Source organism: Peromyscus californicus, unplaced genomic scaffold, assembly GCF_007827085.1.
Source record: "Peromyscus californicus insignis strain IS unplaced genomic scaffold, ASM782708v3 Scaffold_19__1_contigs__length_69161282, whole genome shotgun sequence".
Taxonomy (NCBI): domain Eukaryota; kingdom Metazoa; phylum Chordata; class Mammalia; order Rodentia; family Cricetidae; genus Peromyscus; species Peromyscus californicus.
The window spans coordinates 4,404,075-4,420,762 of NW_026294491.1; the positions used below are offsets into that span (position 1 = coordinate 4,404,075).

General features: G+C 45.4%; 1 protein-coding gene and 1 pseudogene across 3 annotated transcripts in view; one reads left to right on the forward strand and one right to left on the reverse strand.

Annotated features, from left to right (window-relative positions):
* Ilrun (inflammation and lipid regulator with UBA-like and NBR1-like domains) overlaps positions 1–16,688 on the reverse strand; it is a 74,521-nt gene that overhangs the window by 22,021 nt on the left and 35,812 nt on the right. The gene's annotated exons all lie outside the window — the stretch shown is intronic.
* Positions 124–15,557, forward strand: LOC128113964 (MICOS complex subunit Mic27-like; annotated as a pseudogene).

The window sequence follows — 16,688 nt, forward strand, 5'->3', positions numbered from 1 at the left end:
AGCTCGTATCAATGCCAGGCATACCCTTGGCCCAGGGTGATTGATCACCACCGAAAACCCAAATACTATCGAACCACTGAGAAAACCATTCTCCACATCCAGCTCTTTGAAAGCTGCCGAGACATGTGCACAGCCTTCAATAACGTCAAGGGCAAGCTCTGGTACAGTTCTGTGGTGGGACCCACGAAGCTGCAAGGAAGCTGCATGGAGAGATCTGGAAACCATTACCAGGAGAGCAAGCAGAACCAGAAAGCTCCAGTTCACAGGATGCTCTGTGTGGTTTCACTTCACTTTGCATGTGCTTAACTCTGAAAATTCCACGAAGGCAGAATTCTTAAAGCTAAAAATGCTTACTTTTTGTTATGACTAGACTCACAACCTATTTAACTTTACCCCACTTGGGAGGCAATTTAGAATGACCATATGCTGTCCAAAAAGAGAAGCTACAGCAAAAGGCATTATAAATAATTAAATAAGGACGCCATGTAAAGCAGCACTAACCAGATCCGGGATATCATGCTTTCTAAGCAAGTACACTGAAGGTTCAGAACAACCTGGTTTTCTAGGGTAACCCAATCCATCACCAGCTCTGTTCTTCTGTAACACAGGGATAACCATTAAGTTATTTCTTTAAAAAAGATTTATTTATTTTGATTTTGTGTATATGAGTGTTTTGCCTTTATATCTGTGTACCACATGTGTGCAGTGCTCTCAGAGGCCAGAAGAGGGTGCTATATTCCCTGGAACTGGAGTTCCAGACGGTTGTGAACTGTGAGTGCTGAGAATCCAGCCTGTTTCCTCTTCAAGCAGCCAGTGCTCTTAACCACTAAGCCGTATCTCCAGCCCTTAAGTTCTGTTTTAGGAAAGATGTACAGGCAGGGCGCAGTAGTGGATGCCTGTAATCACAAGCCAGCGTGAAAACCGGAACCTATATACATCAATACCAAAAGATACGACCTGGTCATAATTTCACTTCAGATTTCTTTATTGTCAGAGTAAAAGAGCTGTCCCCTTTGATGTTGAAACAAATATGAAGAGCGACACTGGCTGCTACACAGCTGCTGAAAGGTTAAGGAAGGCAAACCCATGCTACAGTTCAGCTATGCAGAATGTGGTAAGGGAGTCTATTAGAACAGAGCCCTGAAAGGACAGACAGAGAGGCACTGAGGCCCATGCCCAGTTTTTCAATGGGGTCCCGTAAGAAGAGTCTCTTCCAGTGCCACACAGCCATAATCCCTTAGTTTAGTGGTTTGGGAGCTGTACTGAGAACTGGCCAGCTAAGAGCTGGGCAGAGGAGGCAGAGCTGCAGTGACACCCGCTGTTCAGGTCTGGAATGGCAATTTTTTTCTGAGAAAAGGAAGCAGCATCCACCAACCATACACACTTGCAAAACTCCAATTCACAGTATCCCAGGCAAACATTCCCGACACATAAAGAAACTGTATGCTTTTAACTCTCGCACTCGGGAGGCAGATGCAGGTGGGTCTCTGGGGGTTTGAGGCCAGCCTGGTGTACATAGTGAACTCCATGACAGTCAGGGCTATGTAGAGAGACCTTGTCTCAAAATAAAACAATAACAAACCACACATCCTCATGCCAACTACTACCACAAAATGTGTTTCTGAGATGGGGGTCTCACTATGTATATCCGACTGGGCTCAAATTCATGACAATTCTCCTACCCAGGAGACTGAGTCATGTTCAGTTAAGACATCTTGAATATGTGCTGTGGGATGTTCTGTATGTCAAGTGTGTTGCTGATTGGTCAATAAATAAATCACTGATTGGCCAGTGGCTTGGCAGGAAGTATAGGCGGGACAAGGAGGAGAATAAAGCTGGGAAGTGGAAGGCTGAGTCAGAGAGACACTGCCAGCCACCACGATGACAAACAGCATGTGAAGATGCCGGTAAGCCACGAGCCATGTGGCAAGGTATAGATTAATGGAAATGGATTAATTTAAGCTGTAAGAACAGTTAGCAAGAAGCCTGCCACAGCCATACAGTTTGTAACCAATATAAGTCTCTGTGTTTACGGTTGGGTCTGAGGCTGTGGGGACTGGCAGGTGAGAGAGATTTGTCCTGACTGTGGGCCAGGCAGGAAAACTCTAGCTACAAATATGGCATGCCACTTTATTATAAGGTCAGAAGACTAGAGTTCTAGACTGAGTTAATCTTGTAAAACAGTGAGATATGGGCCTTAAGCAAGAGCAAGCTGGCAGCAGGCCCTGCGGAAGTCACTCTACATCTTCCTATATTAGCTTTCTAGCTGAAGAGAATGTGTCCTGTCTGTGTGTCTAAATGGGTATATAAGCCTGTGGGAAAATACGTGGAGGCCAGAGAGGGATGCCAGGTATCTTCCTTTTATCACTCCCATTTCTTCAGTCAGGGTGGCATTTAAAATGTTTAAGTTGTCTGCTGTGAATAATGAATATTTAAGCAACGACCTTGGAGGTCTCCAAACTGCTCAAGCAACTTCAAAGCAGGTAGCTGAGAGGGTCCAATCTCACAGACTACTCCAGCCAGGACCTCAGTTAAGCCCTGCACTCTCCCATCACACAGAGACTGGACAACAAATGATACAGCTAGCTCTCCCAGGACTTGACCATTATCCAAATTTTCTCAGGGTCCACTAAAGATGCCATTGCCCTGAGACAGCAGGAAGTAATTTTAAGAACACGACACTCACATTCCCAAGAGGTGAGGTGGGTGGTTTTTGGTCGTTCGGTGGGTTATGGATGTTTGTCATTGTTTAGGGGAGTTAGTTACAAGTTGTTATTGGTCATGGTCAGGGAGAAAACTAAACAAAGGAGGTTAGATTATGGGATTTCTTTTACTTTCCTCTATCCTTCCTTCTCTCTTATCTAGTGAAAAAAAAAAAGGGGGGGTACAGGAATGACAGGGTAAAAGGGTAGATTATTGACTCTACTTTTAAACTGAAACCACCAGTCTCAAATATTTTACATTGGCATGGATTTTTATATATTGATACAAATTTAAGGTTATTTTTGTTATAACATACTGTATATATATATGTTTCTACTCATTTAAGGTATTGTACCTATGCAGATTACTTAAAAATGTAAAGTGCTAGTCCTACAAACTGCTTAGGAAAATTAAGAAATGCGAGTTACTAGTTAGTCATATATAACAATCAAACTTGTAGTCATGTTACGTATGTTTTCAAGGTTAAACAGATATATTTTAGACAGATAGGTGGTCTTCAAACACTACAGAGATCTATAGAATATGACATTTAAAATGTTTTGATAACATAAGGCTTTTCATGACAGTGAGTTATGTCTGCTCCTGACAGTACCTATCTACTTCAGAGAAGATGACTGGCATCCAAGAACCTCCATATGGAGTTTGCTTTCAATGTGGCAAAGCTGGCCACTGGGCAAGAAACTACCCTTGCCTCAACTGCTGACAGTATGCTATCCAAATTGGACACAAAGGAAGTCAACTTGCCAAGACAGGGTAGGACAGTCCTTCAAAATTCCTGCTACATACAAAAGTCTGTCAGCTATTCTAGGCCTATAAGGCAAAGATAGATGCCCTAATATTGCAGAGGAACCTTGGGTGATTGTCCAGGCAGCCAGCTGTCTCTTTGAAAAACTTTCCATAGTTTTCAAAGTTGTTTGCTCTGCACTTCCTGTTAACTCAGGTAATACCTTATCCTTCTCAGGTCTCTGATGAGGTTGAAGACTAGATAGTTATAGTTTTACAGTTTTCCTTGTTACCAAATTCAGAAAAGAAACTTACAAAAGAGATGTAAAGTTTATAAGACTGAGAAACATAAAAGCTTAAGTTGTTTATCTAAGAAAATGTTTTAAGGTCTAAAAAGGTATTTTTAGGTTAGTAATACAAGTTATGATAGAAAGTGGTTTAGATATAAAACTTTGGACTTACCAAGATAGGATATAGATAATAGAGTGATGTCCCTGAATCTGCCAAATACAAATGGACTGGACATTATGAATGTAATTTTTACCTGATTAATTGTTCTTACTGTTTATAGTTTTACTATGTTAGAGTTAAAACCCTTTCCTTTTTATTTAGACAAAAAGGAGGAAATGTTGTGGTGTATTTGATCACACTGTGTGAAGATGTCTCTGTTTTACCTCACCTGCCTAAGGCACCTTCTGATTGGTTTAGTAAAGAGCTGAATGGCCAACAGCTAGGCAAGAGAGGATAGGTGGGACTTCCAGAGAGAGAAGGAACTGGGGGGGAGGTCTGAGAAGTGGGGGATTTGCCAGACACAGAGGAAGTTGCAGAAGAAGTCAGACATATGGTACTGAGGAAAGGTAATGAGCCACATGGCAAAACAGATTAATATAAATGGTTAACTTAAGTTTTTTTTTTTTTTCTTTTTTTTTTTTTGGTTTTTTCAAGACAGGGTTTCTCTGTGTAGCTTTGCGCTTTTCCTGGAACTCGCTTTGGAGACCAGGCTGGCCTTGAACTCACAGAGATCCGCCTGCCTCTGCCTCCCGAGTGCTGGGATTAAAGGCGTGCGCCACCACCGCCCTGGTTAACTTAAGTTTTAAGAGCAAGTTGGGAACAAGGCTAAGCTAGGCCAAGCTTTCATAATTAATAAGAAGTCTCCATGTCATTACTCAGGAGCTGGTGATCCAAAGAAAGTCCAGCTACAAGGGTCTCTCACTGAACCTGGAGCTCACCGATTGGCTAGAATGATCAGTCAGCACACTCCATGATCCTTCTGTCTCCACCCACCACTGCTGGGATCATAGCCACAAGCCACCACACCTGGCTTCTTTTACCTGGTCACAGCAACAACTTTACCTGCTCAGCCATCTCCCCAGCCTCCCGTGCTCCATCTTACAGTAGAGTTGTTCCTGCTTCCTCTCAGATGCAGGCCACACGCCTCTCTCTCACAGCTCAGGAGACAAAATGCTTATGAGAATGAAGGTCAGCAGCAGCAGGAGACTAATGACACTTCTTCTGCCTTGAGAACTAAAGCTTCTTTGATATAATTACTGTTCACACCTGTGTCACCTCTTTGCCTTGGCTACTGGTCTGATTCTGCAAATAGCTGTGAAAGGAAAGCCCTCTGAGATGCAAATAACGGAAACAGTTCTGATGCCCACCGTGGGTGGTATGGACAGTACGCCTTTGTGGAACAATCTCATTGTCTGGGTACAGCATCTGGGCCTCATGATTCAGAATGAGTTCATTTCTGCACAAAGTACATGGGAATTATTTTAAAATAACAGAAAGATTCCAATAAGCTGACCATTCCCACGTCTTGTCTGAATGTCTTGATCACTGACCTAAGAATTAACTGGCTGGAAATGTAGTTCAGTAGGTAGTGTCTGCCTAGCATGCATGAGGCCCTGAGTTAATTCCCAGTACCATTAAAAAATAATTAAAATAGGATAAAAGTTGAATCTTTGTTTTTTTAAGGAACTACAAACCAGAGTTTGTATTGATAATATCAAAACCAAACTATTTACTGGAAGATCATCAAATAAACTACTATAGTGAAAAGACATCACTTTGAGGACCTGGGGTCTAGAGGTGAGAGTGAGTGACAGCCAAGGGCAGACCTGGAGCCTGAGACTGAATGGGACCTCTAGTACGAAGCATACAGGCAGCTCTTCCAACTCGGAGCAGGATGCTGTGAACCCAGCACTAAGGGAACTAAAGCTAGAGTTAAATCAGTTCCACTTCAGGCCTTTGTATCTTTACCCACCAACATGGGAGCTTTGATACCAATAACTACAATAACTAGAATAAATCAAGATGAACTGGAAAATAGTCAAGAAGATAAATTCAATTGCTAAGTAGCCAGGACTCAGTAACCTATGGGGAAAAATGGCTTGCAAATATCTGGTTTGAAGGCAATTTTCTTGGAGGATCTGAGTCAGAACTTCCAGATGGATGATGTTGTAGGTACATTTCTCCAGGAAACAAATTGCCTCAGTGGCAAATGTTACTAGTAAAGTATAAACTTTCTTCTGTAGAAATACTTAACAAATTAGTAAAGAAATAATGTAACTGACCAGGAACCAAGGCAGGGGCATCAATCACATGTTCAACACTAGCCTGGGCTACATAGCAGACTGTAAAAAAGAGTAAAGGAAATGCTCTGCTTGGAGCTCACTGTGCTAATGATTTCACCAACACAAAAAGACATGTAGATCACAGAAACAATGTTTAAAACAAGTGCCTACACTCTGTCCAGTAAAAGGGAACTGTTAAACAAGCCCAAGGCAACATATCCAAGCTACAAGTTTCTTTCTCCATGAGATGATGTGGGATCACTCTGAAAGCTGCTGTGCTGGGGAAATGAGGGTTAAGCAAAAAGTCAGGGAGTGGCAGATGAGAGCACAGTGTCTCACTGTTGAGGGACCCTTCACATAAGAAAGAGCTTCCAAAGCAAGCCTGTGGCATTGCACTGTAGTCAGAAACACCACACGAAGTCTACTAGCTTGACACACACAAATGAAGAAGCACAGAGACAAGTACAGACTGGTTGGACATCGGTCCAGTGTCTTGCTAAAAGGACCACTAGGAACAACACTCCTGCAGCATGAACATAGCCAGTGTCCAGAGTTTGGTTTCTCAATAAAAGAGAACAAAAAAAGAGAAATGGCCAGCTCCAGGGCTATGGCATGGGAAACACAAGACAAACCAGAGTATCAGAAAGGAAGCCATTAAAGAACAGAAGACAGAGGTATGTAATAGGCACAAGAGCCAACTTGCGAGTACCCCCTATGGCTAAAGCTAGAGTAATTATGAGCAACAAGAACTGCAGCACTAGGTAACTCCAGAGATCAATATACATGAGACCACAATGTTACACACCAATGACTCACTACACGAGCAAGAAACAAACCTGCTTGCAAAGAATTCCGGGAGATATTAATCCTATATCTTCTATCCCACTTAAGGATGAACAGTGGTTCTCAACCTTCCTAAGCTGCAACCCTTTAATACAGTTCTTCATGTTGTGGTGCCCTCCAACCATAAAATTATTTCTTTGCTACTTCACAACTGTAATTTTGTTACTGTTATGAATTATAATGTAAATATCTGATTTGCAGGATACCCGATATGTAACCCTTGTATGACTTGAGAACCCAGATTTGAAAGCTGAACAGAAAAAAGGAAAAACAGTAACTCTACAGCAGATAAACCTGACACACACTGCTGAGCCATGGGGCCAGGGTTCACAGAAGGAGTGGTGCTGGCTGAGTACAATGTGCACAATGACACAGCAGCTCATATCTGAAGTATTTGTCCTGGAGCATGTAATACCAGTATAATCACAAGATCATCAGGCAGTTCTGACAAGGTAGGTTTTAAGATAACACACAGAACTCTTCAAGACCATCCAGGGTCATGAAAGTGAGACAAAGAAAGTCATAGATAAAAGGAGATTGGAGGTCACAAAAACTAATTAAGCAGCCTCAGGTGGAGTCCGGAATAAAGAGATCAACTGATGAAACCAAATAAAGCTTGGCATTTAGGGTCCAGCTGCATTCCAATACTGATGTCTTTGACAAGTGAACACATAATATAGGAAGCTAAAAATGGAGGGCAGGACAGTGACAGTATAGCAAGCAGACGGAGCACAAGTCCTCCCAGACCTGTACACAAGTGAGTCCTATCTGTCTAGGACTTCCTCCCTTCCCCAGAAGAGCAGCAGCTGGACCTAGGCATCCAACTGAACTGGACCACCACCATCTTGGATGTGGATACCGGGCTGAGGCGAGCACATATGAAATAGGAGCGCACACACACACCAAACAGTACACTGCTGCTCTGATGACAGGAGCGTGCGTGCACACACACACACACACACACACACACCAAACAGTACACTGCTGCCCCGATGACAGGAGCACACACACACACACACACACACACACACACACACACACACACACACCAAACAGTACACTGCTGCCCCGATGACAGGAGCGCACGCGCACGCGTGCACACACACACACGCACACGCACACGCACACACCAAACAGTACACTGCTGCCCCATGACAGGAGCGCGCGCACGCACGCACACGCACACGCACACGCACACGCACACGCGCACACACACACACACACCCCAAACAGTACCCTGCTGCACCGACACGTTCCATCAGCTCTGGCTACAAAGAAAAAGGTCAGGAGACTTGGCAAAGGATTTTTTTTTTTAAAGCAAATTTTAATTTAAAGCTGTGTGGTAACCTAAGCCTGTAATTTTAGCATTTGGGAGGTTGGAGGAGGTGGACTGCCATGAGTTTGAAGCTACCCTTGGCTAAGTAGTAAGAATCACGGTAGCCAAGATGGAGTCAAATTGAAGAAGGAAGGCCTGGGGAGTTGAAGGCTCTTCCAAGAGGACCCAAGTTTGGATGCCGGGACCTATGTCAGGCAGCTGGAGGCCAGCTGTAAGGGATCTGATGCCTCTTCTGGCTTCCATGAGTGTGCACTAACACAAACATGTAAATTCTCTTAATTTAAACAACTAGCCAGGTATGGTGGTGTTCACTTGCAATACGAGCACTCAGGAGGCTGAGGCAAGTGACTGCCACAAGTTCAAGGTCAGCTCGAGCTACAACACAAGGTACTAAAACAAACAGAAATGCATAGCAAGAGCCTGTCTCAAAAGAACCCAACAGTAGACACCTTGAGAACATAATCCAGGCACCAAGGGACAGCTCAGTCAGCAAGGCACCTGCACTGCAGACCTGAGTTCCATCTATAGAACCTGTGTGAAAAGCTGGGAAGGGGAAGACAGGCAAACCCTTGTGTGGTTTTTATCTAGGTTGTTTTGTTTATCAATACAGACTCAAGTCAGATGTTAGGGTAAAAGCCTGCTAGACCAGAGAAGCCGAGAAGCAATCAGCTGACCTTCCTTTTCGGCCAGAAACCCAGCAAGAGAAGCATCTCTCCTGTCCCAAACCAAACATGCCTGCCAATCTCTAAGTCCCTCCCTACTCCTTCCTGTGTGTCTCTCTATCCATCTTCCCAGGTCCTCCTTACTCTCTTTGGCTAATTCTTGTCAACAAGTTGCTGGCTCTGCCTCCTGATCCAAGGTAAATTGTATAATACAGTCTTGGAGTTTCACAGTGCCATCAGATATCCCACAACACCCCCAGGAGTTCACTGGCTAGCCAACTATCCTAGTTGCTGAGTGCCAGGTCAGTGGGAGAACTTGTCTAAAAAAGTAATGTGGAAGGGATGGAGAAACAGATTAGCAGTCAAGACTGCATATGGTTCTTCCTGAGGACCTGAGTTCACAGCACCCAAGTCAGGTGGCTCACAAAGCCTGAAACTCCAGTTCCAAGTGATCTTATGCTCTCTTCTGGCCTCCACAGACACCCAACACACAAGGTATACACTCACACATCCCACTCCCACCCTACACTCTTAAAAATCTACAGTGGAGAGTAACTGAGGAAGGCACCCAACACGGGACTTCTGACCTCCACACATACATACCACAACATAAGCAAAACAACTTCTAAGCTATAAACTTCAAAGTACAACTATGTTTAATGGTAACATAAGCTGTAATGTGTATTAAGAGCCAGATGTTTGGGGGCTGGAGAGATTGATCAGTGGTCAAGAGCTCTTCCAGAGGACCGAGGTTCAAGACCCAGCACCCACATGGCAGCTAACAACTGTCTCTAATTCCAAGATCTGATTAAGAGAGGCACTTACTTTTTTTTTCCCCGTTTTTCGAGACAGGGTTTCTCTGTGTAGTTTTTGGTGCCTGTCCTGGATCTCGCTCTGTAGACCAGGCTAGCCTCGAACTCACAGATATCCCCCTGCCTCTGCCTCCTGAGTGCTGGGATTAAAGGCGTGAGCCACCACTGTCAGGCAAAACTTTTTTTTTTTTTAATGTTCACAGGTGTTTTGCCTGCATGTATGTCTGAGTGAGGGCCTCAGATGCCCTGGGACTGGGGTTACAGACAGCTGTGAGCTGCCATGTGGTGCTGGGAAGTGAACCCGGGTCCTCTGGAAGAGAACCACTGCTCTCAACCACTGAGTAACCTCTCCAGCCACAAGGGCTTAAATTTTTAATTGCCATTTTATACACAAATGAGAAGAAAAGATAGTTTCAAACTTCCAACTGAATTTCTCAAGAGTGAAGGGGCACACCTAGAGAATCTTGGTATCTTATAGAATTTTCAACAAAAAGCAATTTAAAATAAAACGCTCAAGGGGCTGGAAAGATGGCTCAGTGGGCAGCACTGGCTGCCCTTCCAGAGGTCTGAGTTCAATTCTCAGTAACCACATGGTGGCTCACTCCATCTGTGATGGGATCTGATTCCTTCTTCTGGTGTGCATGAAGACACAGCACTCATACACATAAAATGCATAAATAAATATTTGAGAGAGAGACAGAGACAGAGAGAAAACAATGGCCGCTTTTGCAGAAGGCAGGGGTTCAATTCCCAGCACCTATATGGTGACTCAGAACCATCCGTGACTTCAGTTTAGGAGATCCAACACCCTCTTCTGGCCTCTGTCGGCACTGCATGCAGGTAGTTCACACACATTCAGGCCAAACACTATGTACAAAACAAGTAAATCTTAAAAACAAAAAAACCTACATGGCAAGCATGAAGACCTCAGTTTAGATTCAGCACCCATGTAAAAGCTAGGTGTGGGCTGTATCTAAAAGTCCAGTGCTCAGAGGTGGAGACAGGTGGGTCCCTGGGGCCTGCTGGTTGTCTTGGTGAGCTCCAGATTCAGTGAGAGATCCTCTATCTCAAAACATAAAATGGGCTGAGCGAGGTGCTGTATGGCTTCACCTAATCCCAGAATTCCAAAAGCAGAGGCAGGCAGATCTCTGTGAGTTCAAGGCCAGCCTGGTCTACAGAGCAAGTTCCAGGACAGCCAGGACTGCTATATACAGAAACCTTGTCTTGGGGGTAAAAAAGGAAAAAAAAAAAACCAAAAACCTCAAAACAAACTAAAAAAACAAAACAAGCAAACCAACAAAACCTCATAAGAAAAAACGCAACAGAAGAAAACACTTGAAATAGACCTCTGGCCTCTGTACATGCAGGTATGCACACACATGTACTCACACATACACATACACAAATCAGAAAAAAAATTAAACACCCAGGGGGCTGGAGAGATGGCTCAGAGGTTAAGAGCACTGGCTGCTCTTCCAGAGGTCCTGAGTTCAATTCCCAGCAACCACATGGTGGCTCTCAACCATCTGTAATGAGATCTGGTGCCCTCTTCTGGTTTGCAGACATACATGTAGGCAGAACACTATATACATAATAAATAAATCTTTAAAAAAAAAAAAAATTAAACACCCAAATCATCCCTCTAGTCCACATTATTTCCTTTCCTTTCCTTCCTTCCTGCGAGCGCTCTCTCTCTCTCTCTCTCTCTCCTCTCTCCCTCCTCCCTCCTCTCTCTCTCTCTCCTCTCTCTCTCTCTCTCTCTCTCTCTTTTTTTTTTTGTTTTTTTGAGACAGGGTTTCTCTGTGTAGCTTTGCGCCTTTCCTGGAACTCGCTTTGAAGACCAGGCTAGCCTCGAACTCACAGGGATCCGCCTGCCTCTGCCTCCCGAGTGCTGGGATTAACGGCGTGCGCCACCACCGCCTGGCTCTCTATTTTCAAGACAGGGTTTCTCTGTCCGGAACCAGCTCTGTAGACCAGGCTGGCTTTGAACTCAGAGATCCGGCTGCCTGCCTCCCGAGTGCTAGGATTAAAGGGGTGTGCCACCATGGGCACCAAAGGGCAGTCCACATATTTCTATGTGATGGGTTTAACTTCTACAGAGCTACCGACTGTTTTGAATAGTTATAAGCAAAATGATTAGACATGAGCCCCACTAGTCTGAGACCTGTTGATGGCTGAAGATATAATCCGTTGCATGGTGGCAGTCTGGAGCTGTCCTTGGTGAAGGCTTTGGCTCCCCAGTGACTGCACAGAACACAGTGCTGGCTATGCCTGCCCTTCCCCCTCTTCAGAGAGAACCTGCTTTGTCTCAGGCTTAAAGGAAAACTGTTCTCAATCCACATCACAACCCTAGCTGGACTAACACACGAACCAACACCATAAAGAAAGGAGTAACTCCGCCTCTCGACAGTCTCTCCGAAGAGAACCACATCCTCTCCCGAGGCACCAAATCCGCGGACAAACTCAAAGGGAAAGACAGCAGTGACGCAGACCCTTTGCATTGTCCTGTCTCCTCAGTTTCTCTTGCTGGCTTTATCCAACTCCATCACGGGGCCTAAACTGGACCAAACATGTTCTCCAGCTCAGCAGTGAGAAGAGATTTGGGGGCCCAATCAGTACTGGTGTGCTGCAGGTCTGGGCTCCTCCTAGGCATCTGGCTGGGCCTCTTCTAAAAAGGCACTCAGCTCCACTGCTCACCCACTGTCATCTGCAGTGCAGAACTAAGGATGCCCCTCCTGGCCAGATAGACTGGAGCGAACATCTCAGAACGGTCATCGGCTCTCCTCTCCTCTAGGGGACACAAAGAACATGGTCTCCAGCTTATCATACAGTCTTGACACACCAAAACCCTACTCACAACAAACCACACTTGTCACAGCTCACAAACTAATCATCCCATTTCAGTCTGAAGTGCTCTCTCCCTGTCACCACTCCGACACTACCTGTCGATAACGTCTGACAGCAGGGCAGTGGTGGCACGCACCTTTGACCCTAGTACTAAAGAGGCAGAGGCAGGTGGATCTCTGAGTTCAAGGTCAGCCTGGTCTCAGATTGAGTTCCAGGACAGCCAGGGCTACAGAGAGAAACCGTCTTGAAAAACACACACACACACCCCGTATTTGTTTGGGTGAGCCCTTTATGCCCATTCTACTTACATGGTTACTATTTCACAATACCCACTCACTGTCTTCCTGCCTGCTCCTGCACTGGTGGCCACATCACTGTGCCAGTTTGTTAAACTGATGAAGTCGTGAGGCCCTGACACCACCCTGGGGCCACAGCTTATCCTGTTCATTTTGGTGCTGTATGTTTTATACATGCAGATGTGGACTAACGTATATATCGCTGTGCAACATTCACATCCTGCCACCGAATGAAACATCTTCCTTTCCAAGCCAGTTCGTCCCTCCCCAGCCCTGGCCAATGAGTACCTTTACCACTCCAGCTCTGCCTTTCCCAGAATGTCACACAGTGGGGAACAGCATACACGAGTAAGTTCCCAGCCTGTACTGATTCTGTTCGTTCTTTGTTTTTGTTTTGTTTTTCGAGACAGAATCTCTGTGTAGCAGCCCTGGCTGTCCTGGATCTCACTCTGTAGACCAGAGATCCACCTGCCTCTGCCTCACGAGTAACAAGGTTAAAGGTGAGCACCACCACCACCCAGCTTCTGATTCTTTTCCACCTTGTCTGACTGGCACATAGTCCCTTTTTTGTTTTTAAAGATATATTATGTAGAGGGGTTGTGGTGATACAAGTCAACTTGAACTGCTCTGTCCCTCTGAGCCCTTCATCTGAAAACGTGAGCCTAAAGGGTCACAGATACGGCGGTCTTTAGCGTGGGAAGTTGACAACCATGCCCGCACATCTGTTATATGCATCTATAAACGTACACTTGGTCAAAGAGGAGGAACCCAAAAAGCAGCTAGTGAGGCCAGAACAGAGCCCTATATATACTGCACCACCTCTCCATTCTAAATATGCTGAAGGACAGCCTGTTATTTACAAATAGACTTTGCGTCCATCTGAACTACAAATGTTTGTTATATTGGCTGATCCAAGGGTGTTTATGTCTTTATGAAGAATGGGATAATGGATACAGCACAATTTGGAAAAGATGCATATGTCTAGCTGAAGAATCCTTAAGGTTTTCTTCCCCAAATGGGAGTGACTACAGCTTTAGGACTGGTGGGTTTGGTTTCAGGAAAAAAAAAAAAAAAAAAGGTTCTAGGTTTAAGAAAACGGCCGGGCGGTGGTGGCGTACGCCTTTAATCCCAGCACTCGGGAGGCAGAGCCAGGCGGATCTCTGTGAGTTCGAGGCCAGCCTGGGCTACCAAGTGAGTTCCAGGAAAGGCGCAAAGCTACACAGAGAAACCCTGTCTTGAAACACCAAAAAAAAAAAAAAAAAAAAAAAAAAAAAAAAAAAAAGAAAAAAGAAAAAAGAAAAAAAAAAAAAAAGAAAACTGCTTATCCACTAGGACTGACCCGCTAGGAGCAACTGTTTGCTACCCAGCTCAGTCAGTAATAATTGCAAACAGAACTGGGAAAAAAGGCATGTACCACAAGGCGGCAGATTTATCAAGCCCTTAACTCACTGTAAGTCATTTAAGACAAAAGCAATGAAAGAGAGCCACTCCCTGCAGCAGAGATAGGAAGACCTGATGGGATCTTTGCAAAAAAAAAGTCTGTCCTGAACATTCAGTGTCTACCAAAACAACTTGCCTCTGCGACAAAAATGAAATCTCCCCTCAGGCACTACACAGTTTACACCTGACACAAGCTCTCAGATCACAGGCAGTCTCATCCAGAAGATAAAGATATGTCAGCACTAGAAGCTGCAACAGATTGAAGGTTGTTCTTCAGCATATTTAGAATCCTAGAGGGAGCATAGAGAACTGCAAGATGTACCAAGTTGTAAACAATGGTGAAAAATCACTTAACAAATGGTGACTGACAGAGCAGGACTTAGAATGTTTTCCATGACATTTTCAAATAAACACGTTGGCCAATGTAGGGGGTGGAGATTATGTATTTGTGTGTATTGAACATGCCCGTGTGACTTCAGAGGTTGAGGGCGTACAAGAAACCCTGGAACTGACATAACAGGCTGTTGTGAGTGCTGGGAACTGAACCTGGGTCTTCAGGGGGTGTGGCAAGTGGTCTTTACTGCTAAGGGACTTCTTCAGCCCTCCTCCTCTTTCCTCTTTACTTTATGGTTCCAGAATTTTGATGAACCCAGCATCCAGCTCAGGTAATTTTCCCAGTTGTGTCCCTTATACATACTTTCTTACTCACTCTTTCGAGTCTCTGCTCACATTACTCAGCTAGTACACACAGCATGCGTGAATACTCTGAGAAATTCTTGGTCTGAGCTAGGCATGGTGGAACACACCTACAATCCCAGCATCTGGAAATCCGAGGCAGGAGGATTGCCACAAGGTCAACTTGAGATATACAATGAGACTCAGTCTCACACAAAATAAAATATACCAAAATCATTTCCTTGTCCAGTGATGCCAGCGTTTCTGCTGGGTCATGGTCCCTTCAGAACGCGGGTCTCTCCGCAGTGCGGTGAAGAAGGCTGTGGTGAAGGGGTACGGTGGGTGAGAGGGAAGCATCTGCAGTCCTACGGGCAGGTCCATCTCTGGGAGTACTGCCCCTGGCTCTGGGCTCCACCAGCACTCCTCAGTTTCTCCTGTACAACTGGCTATCTCCCTGTGTCTATAAAGAAAGCTGAGCCAGGCGGTGGTGGCGCACGCCTTTAATCCCAGCACTCGGGAGGCAGAGCCAGGCGGATCTCTGTGAGTTCGAGGCCAGCCTGGTCTCCAAAGCGAGTTCCAGGAAAGGCGCAAAGCTACACAGAGAAACCCTGTCTCGAAAAACCAAAAAAAAAAAAAAAAAAAAAAAACTGGGATAGCTAGGCATGGTTGCATACACTTTAATCCCAGCACTTGGGAGGTAGGTGGATCTGTGAGAGTTTGAGGTCAGTCCAGTATGTACTGAGTTGTCCAGGTCAGCCAGGGCTACATAGATAGACCCTATCTCAAAACAAAACCAAAAACAACCCCTAAAACCCAAAATCAGTAACTAGTACAGGCGTGTGAATCTTCTGAGAAGTAGCTTTCCAGGGCCTTTCCTGTGACTGTCTCTCAGGCCTCCCTACCCCAACAGATGACCACACCCTGCGACCCACAAGCCTTGAGGTTTAGCGGCCATCTTTTCTCCATGCTGCCCGGACACCTTATCCAGCCACAGCTCCTGGGGAGGCACACTAAGTATTCTGTGGGTGTTATGCTCCACTATCCAGGTATCCTGAAGGCCCACCGTAGGCAATGGTGGACCTGTTTCTTCTTTAGGAAGTCCATTCTCTCATGGCCACAGGACTGAAGTCCTCAGCCTTCAGCAATGTGGTCACTTGTGGCCTGGCTCCTGAGACTATGAGGAAGCAGCCAGCCCAGCAAGCCAATATCAGGCCTATCCTGCCAAGGCAGAACACCAGGCCAGGCTTCTGTGGGCTAGACTAGAGTCCCGCCTACCTACTCCACCCTGCGACCTCTGCAAGCAACAGGCACCAGCAAGGCTGGGATGAGCTCCCTCCCTCCTCATCACATCACCACACTGAGCTATCCTGACCTCAGAACTGTGTCCTGCACCAAGTGGAAAATGAACTCCTAGAGGCTATCCTCCCCAACAAAACAACTGGTAGAACGGATTAGGGACGGCGGCGGTGGTGGTGGTGGTGGTGGTGGCGGCGGCGGCAGCGGCGGCGGCGGCGGCAGCTCTGTCCTACATAGCCCATAGCCCATCACACAGTGAATGATACTATGCTGAAATAAACAGAATGCATTACTAAGCATGTTTTCAATTACATCTTAAAACCCATTTATTCTATGTATGTAGGAGTGTGTGCATGCCACGGTGTGCACGTGGAAATTAGAGGACAACCTGCAGGAACCAGTTCTCTCTTTCCATGGAGGATCCAGGGGATGAAACTCAGGGTATCAGGCAAGCTTGGTGA